This window comes from Brassica oleracea, chromosome C9 (genome assembly GCF_000695525.1).
Source record: "Brassica oleracea var. oleracea cultivar TO1000 chromosome C9, BOL, whole genome shotgun sequence".
NCBI lineage: Eukaryota > Viridiplantae > Streptophyta > Magnoliopsida > Brassicales > Brassicaceae > Brassica > Brassica oleracea.
The window spans coordinates 20,090,865-20,098,005 of NC_027756.1; positions in this window are offsets into that span (position 1 = coordinate 20,090,865).

Below are 7,141 nucleotides of genomic sequence, written 5' to 3' on the forward strand. Positions count from 1 at the left end.
TCACTCAGTGAGCTGGCTACCTCTACCCAAAACCTAGTAGCTAGCCCTGACAACCCCAAAATAACAATCAATTTAGCCTAAGCGCAATAAACAAAGCTTAAGGCTAATCCGAAAACACACCGACTAAGGTATGCTCAACCTTAATCTAATAATAATCATTGGCCACACGACCAACTACTAATACGGATCCCTTACAAGTCTAACAATCACGACTCGATTAAAGACAACACCGTATCTCGGTGCTAACACTGACTCGAGGGTTCCACAACCCCCGACACAAATAAGACTACTCGTCACGACACAACACTCTAACTCGGACCCTGGTGACATCGTGTACATCCTCTCTATCGGCAATATCCTATCCCCTACCACAGAGGCCAGAAGAAGGAACTTTCAACCGACCGCGGCCCAAGGAAACACTAGTCCACCCCAAAACATACCTAACATGGGCTGGTTTCGCACCTGCTGTCGGCATAACACACACTCGACACAATTATCCCTAGAAAACCTAAGGGATAAGACTCCAACCCAAAACTAAACAATATATAGGAGTCTACGACAATATCAACCAATACTCGTAGTCCAGCTTATATGGCATAGGACCCGTAGTATCAACATCACAACCAGGAGATCGGCCTATATGGCGAAAGATCCCCTAGACAACAACATTACCACAATCCCTGCACAAACAATAATCACTACCAAGCAATTATCACAAAGGCATGTCTAATCCATAACTAACCAACCAAGTAGTAAATAATCAAGACATGCATCTCATCTCAATCTCAATTCAACTATAATCGATCATCTTAGTCCTAGTCAGGTTATTATCTCAGTCTTAATTCCATTTCATCTCAGCATAGCCCGTGCTAAACTGAGTCCGGTTTAATAAATAACCCTAAGGACTACCATGCAACAGTGTGAGCATTCTACTCTATATGAATACTCGATCTTCCCTAAGTTCCAAGTGGAACTCAAACAAACCAACTCACAGTGTTATAGCAGCTTGTTGGTCGGAGAGAGATCTTAGCCAAAACCCAATGCTGACATCTTGGACGGGCTGGACTGGACTGATCAGAACTTGGACAGAACCCCCCTTAGCTTCTGGTCGATATTCAGACTTCCGGGTAGCGTATCAGCTTCAAAGCTTCGACTGATCTGAACTAATCTGAGCAGCACCTCTACTTGATCACCAAAGGAAAGGCTTGGATGAAATGGTTTGGACAGAGCTTCTGCTTAGAGATTGCAGAAATTCTTCGATCGGGCAGAACTTCTCTTCTCGGTGATATCTCGGTCTTCCGAAAGAACTTTTCTTCTAAAACTTCTTTTTCTTTCTCTTTCTCTCACTAACCACGTCTTTAAGTGTCTTTGGTGTGTGATGGATCAATGAAAATGAGTAGGGGGTGAAGGGTTTATATAGAAATCGCCAGCGAGTCAGACGGTGCCACCCAAGCGGCTGTGTGTCGTCCCGCATGCTTCCGGTCGCATGCGTTGCGACACACGGGCGTCCACATGTCCTGATGCATGCTTCCTTTACATGCCATATGGCAGCACCACGTCCAGATGGCTTGCTGCATGGCTGGAGTGCATGCGTCGCGACACACCGGCCTCTGCGTGTCGATTCGCATGCGCAGATCGCAGGTATTGCGACACTTCGAGCTACGACTTGTCAAGCTGCATGTTCAGCAACCATGCACCTCCTCCTTTTGTTTACACTCAGCTGCTGATATGCTAGACAGAACGTCCTGGCCATATGCATAGATACACCTCGAGCTTCTTGGTCGGTTTACGCGATTTTTGATCCTTCCGGCATATTTTCGATCCGCGATCAATCCCGAATATTTTTCCGCTCCCATTCTGATGAGCTAAATATTCTTAAGAGACTCTAAAATATTTCTGACCTTGATGAAAAATATTTCCCGAGTCTCCAGCTTCCTCGAAAAATTTCATAATACCGAAATTATGGTTTTTGCCTGATTTCAGGTTTTCCCGTCGTGTTTCGATCCCGTCGTGCTTGCTTCCCGTCCTGCTTAATTCATGTCCTGCTTCCAACTTATTATGTCTCCAGAATAATATTTTACTGATACGAAGATTTTCCGAGAAAACTTCGTGATGAGGAAACGTCGGTCTTCAAAAACGTCGAGCTTCTGAAACGTCGTGCTTCTAAAAATGTTATGCTTCCAAAGCGTTCGTCTGATCAATCTAAGACATCTTCTAACTATGGTCGAGCAGCTTATTCGACTCATAGTTCCCTCGCAAACAATTCTTCGACCACCTCATTCTTTGAAATTTGTCGATCGATCTTTACCGCCCGCGGTTAGACCACAAAGTTGATGTTCGACCAGTCTTCTCTTTTCTTCGAATCATGTCAAGTTTTATGTGATCAAAACTCAACATTCCTCCTGATACTTAGACTCCCAAATGCTCGGCTCCAGATTCTTTTTTTTTTTTTTTTTTTTTTTATCCCAAAGGGCGGGTTATCACAGTCCCCATTTCTCTGGTTCCACCATGTAAAGAGAGATCCTCCATAAACCAAATCAACGAGTGAAAAATCCATCAAAACCTCCTGAAATGCCCTCATGCTGCTCTGATCAGACCGGTAATCCATACTGTGCGAGTGCTCATTTGAAGACAATGTAACATTATAATCTCCTATCAGAATCGAAGGCAGGTTCAGGTGAGCATACGCAGCTTGTTTCTCACGCATCTCACTCCACAACTGAGTCCTCTCTGCTGCTGTATTAAACGCATAGATGGCTGAGCCGATAAATTGTTCTCCTGTACCTGGAATTTGGATAGCACAAGTAATCATCTGAGCACTTCTGCGAAGCAATGTGACAACCACAAAATCAGACCAACAAAACCAGATACGGCAAAGAGGATGGTATCCATAATTAGTTATCGAACTCCAGGACGGTAGTGCTGCGTCCATACACTTCTGATGATTTCCTTCTTGGACCCTTGTTTCCATTAAACACCCAAAAACGGTTTTTCTGTTTGTATCCAACTCCTAAGTCCGCGGTGCTTGCGTGACATGCGAAGCCACACATGTTCCATGAGAAGAAAGACGTCATAACTTCCTACCAGAAGTTTTTTTGGATTTTCCCTGGCGACCAACAAATTTCAGATCTCTAGCACGAACAATTTTTGGCTACAAAGGTTTTTGATTCGAACTTGCAGTAGATTTTTTATTCTCTGGAGGGACTCGGACATCCTTTCCTGGACGCCCCTGCGCACCAGTGATCTCACCCTCCTCAACATCCAACTCTTCCTCTCCTTCAACTTCTTCATCCTCTTCCTCAATACCCATCAAAGGGCTAAACCGTGATGGTGACACCACAATGTCTGCTACTTCAGTCGTACTCTTCGCCATTAAGCTTGAGTTACCATGCGTGTTTATCTCCAATTCATTGCGGGAACTACCATTCACTTTTTAGATTAAAGTACTTCAGTTTTAATAATATAGATTAATGATGTGGTGTATTGTTAAGATAATATAATTAATGAAATTGCTAAACTGAGTGAAATATGGAAAGACGATTAATGTAATTATATTAATGGAATTACTAAAAAGACACTATACATCTTTTTTATATTGCTATACATGTTTCCAAACAATTCTCATTTATACTGTTATAAATGTTTCCAAACATTACCAAAAAGTACTTCAGTTTTAATAATATAGATACACGTGAAGGTATCGAATGTTTTGAGCAATTTCATTTGTTAAATTTGTGAAATGAACAAGAAGTTAAAATCAAAGAGTTGAAGTCTACATTTTAATAAATTTGCAGAAGGTTTACTGAGACAAAAAAACTCTTCTATCGTTTTGCCACCTCAAAAATACCTCATCAATATTTTATTTAAATTATCATATAAAATATTGTTCACTCAATCATAAAGTAGCGAATTAATTTAAACTTGTTAGCAAAATAGCATTTTAGTTTTTTTTAAGTCCCAAATACATATTATTCCAGAATATTGATTTTTCCAGTAAGATAATATCTCCTTACTCCAAATTTTATTTGAAAAATGTAAATCCATGTTAACTAATACATGTATATAGTTTATATTGTACGCCTTCAAATTTATTCAATTCGTTTTAGTGTTTCCAAATTTATTCAATTAAGTAATACATGTATAGAGTTTATATAACTAGGGCTGTAATCGGTAACCACTAAAAGAATATAAGGATTAGAAAAGAAATGAATGAAAGGAATAAGACAATAGGAAAATCAATTCCTCTCCTAGTTTGATAAGGAATAATTGTAGTCAATTATTCATTAAATTTTAAAGAATGTTAGGGAATTATAAAGAACAAATATTACTTGTAAATGGTGTAAATTGTAAGGAATGATAAAGAATTCACTATTCTCACACATTCTCTTGGTCATAGAAAGTAATCCTCTTTCATCACCGGATCATGTCTGATTATTATCACCATTGAACCCCAATTCGCAAGTACTCTACAATTCTTGCATCGGCAAAACTCGGAGACGTTCTCGTAACCTCGTATTTTTATGTACTTTAAAGTTGGTTAATGAATCATTTACCTTCGGAACAAAAAAAGATAAAGGAAATAGTTAAACTTCGAACTCAACTTACTTTCATACTTCTTTCCTTAACAATTCTCTTACCATGTTCTTTTTTTTTTTGTCGATTGTATTATTAAGCCTTCTAGACAAATAATTCTAAACAACGAGAACTAGCCAAACAAATATAGAAAAGAGATACACCAGTAGGGATCCAAAGTAAACTAACACACATCTATCTTGCGTGTAGATGACTAAAGATTTTTCATATAAAAGCTCCATATTTGCTCCATAATTTTATAGTTTATATTGAGTAATTATATTTTATTTTTGAGCTGTCGATTTTTTCACTCATTTTTAGAATTTGATCCGAACATCCGCATGAATATATTTTTATTTTTTTGCGGATCAGAATTTTATACTCTTCAACACTTATATTGGGTTATTTTATATAAAATTATACATAAAATAATATATTTACATTTAAATATATGTTTATTAATATATTATATAAATGATTCTTTTTATGTGGTTTTTTTAGTTATTACTAATGAATAATGAAAATTATAACTATATATGGATTTAGTTCAGAGATCAATTTATATGAGATTTATCCTCCTATATATACGGCCAATAAATATAAATATCATTCCTATTTTGAAAAAAATACTACGAGGGTGTTATTGGTTTCTGCATTTTAATAGATTTGTAAATCCAAACTAAATGTAGTGTTATTGGTTCTATTATTTTAAAACTCACATTCAAATCCATAGTTATTGGTTTTATGATTTTAAAATAAATTTTAGAATCATGTGTTATTCAATAATAAATATTTGTGTATGGATTTAATTTGAAACTGGATTTGATTGGATTTGTAACTATTTTTAAGAGTAAAATACAAAAGATCAAATATTGGGTTTAACCTTGTTATTTTGGTTGGATTTGTTTTATATTGTTTTTTTTTCATTCTTTATAGTTTTGTGTCCCAACAAACAACGTTTGATGCATTACTTCAAATTTTATACATTGTTTTTTGCTCATGTTAAAACCATGCACTAAGCACATGTCCATACAACATATTGTATAATGCATACAATAATGAAAAAGAGATGCAACGAGAGATGTATTCCATATGAACGTATCCCCACCAATTGTGTGCGACCAGCTTTTGATGCTTAGCAAAATGAAAAAGAGGCAAGAAAGATGATGAATGGTGGAGAAGATGAAGTCGTCGATAAGTTCCGAGAATACTCCGATGAGATTTCTGAAAATATGACAAGTAAATCTGTTTTGTCAGAAATTTTTACTTTTGATCCGATCAAACTTCCGATAACATGGTGAAAAAATAGTTTGATCTGAAATTTCTAAGGAGATGCCGTGAAAAGTTTGTTCTGACAATCCATGTTTTTGGAAGTTGCAGTCGGAGAACATAATGTTCTCTTGTAGTGCTTTATTTAGGTCTAGTTACAAATTTATTGATTTATAACAATTCATTGATTTGATTTTAAAATACTCATATCAGTAATTTTCAATTCTATTTTATTTGATTTGAAAATCACTGGATTTATGGAATATTTCTAAATATAAGGAGAATTTATAAATCTACTAAATATAAGGAGAATTTATAAATCTACTAAACTACCAGAACCAATAACCCCCACTACAAATTTCTATAAACAGAATATTTTTTGCTATTGATCTCAAACTAATTCCTATATTGGTTCTAACCAATAAATTTTATTATATAACCTAAATCTCCAACCATTTAGTTATAATTTACATATATCTCGGAATCATATGACTACAAATCTAGACCTTCCCTATTTTCAAAAATAAGACCACAAATAACTATAAACCGTAAATTCGTTTGAATTAAATACAGAATATTCTTCGTAACTATAAAGTGATTTAGGCAAAACTTTCTATAAGCTGTGGGCGTTCATGGATCTAATCGGATTTTGTTCGGATCTATTCGAGTTTTGGAATTAAAGATTTTATTCCTATTTGGATATTTATAGATTTTGGTTAGGATTCGGTTTGGGTTTGGATAACCAGTTTAAATTATTTAAAAAAAATGAAATAAATTCATTACACTACAAGAAAACAGCGGTATTCTGACGGACATTCCGACGGAAAATGAAATCCTCGGAATATCCCGAGGAATTTCCGAGGAAATTCTGAGGAAACAAAAAATTTGGTTTCCTCGGAATATACCGACGGAATTCCGAGGAAATATTAATCCGTCGGAATATTCTTATGGAATACTGAGGAAAAACGTATTCCTCGGAAAAAACCGATGAATTCCGAGGATATATTATAGCCGTTAGAGAGCCGTTGGGGGATTTTAAAAATTCCGAGGAAATTCCGACGAACTAGCCGTTGGCGTCGGAATTCCGTCGGAATTTCCTCGGGCTGTCGGTAGGATTTCAACTATAAATACAAGCACCCCTCTTCCTCTTCATTCACTCCATATCTTCATCTTCCCTTTTACTCTCTTTACACACGAATATGATTCATAAAAAACATGTCTTCTTCAAATTATTTTCGTTCTTGGATCGATCGACCTCATTTGGATCCGAACACGAGATTGCTTACGGAAGAATACCAAC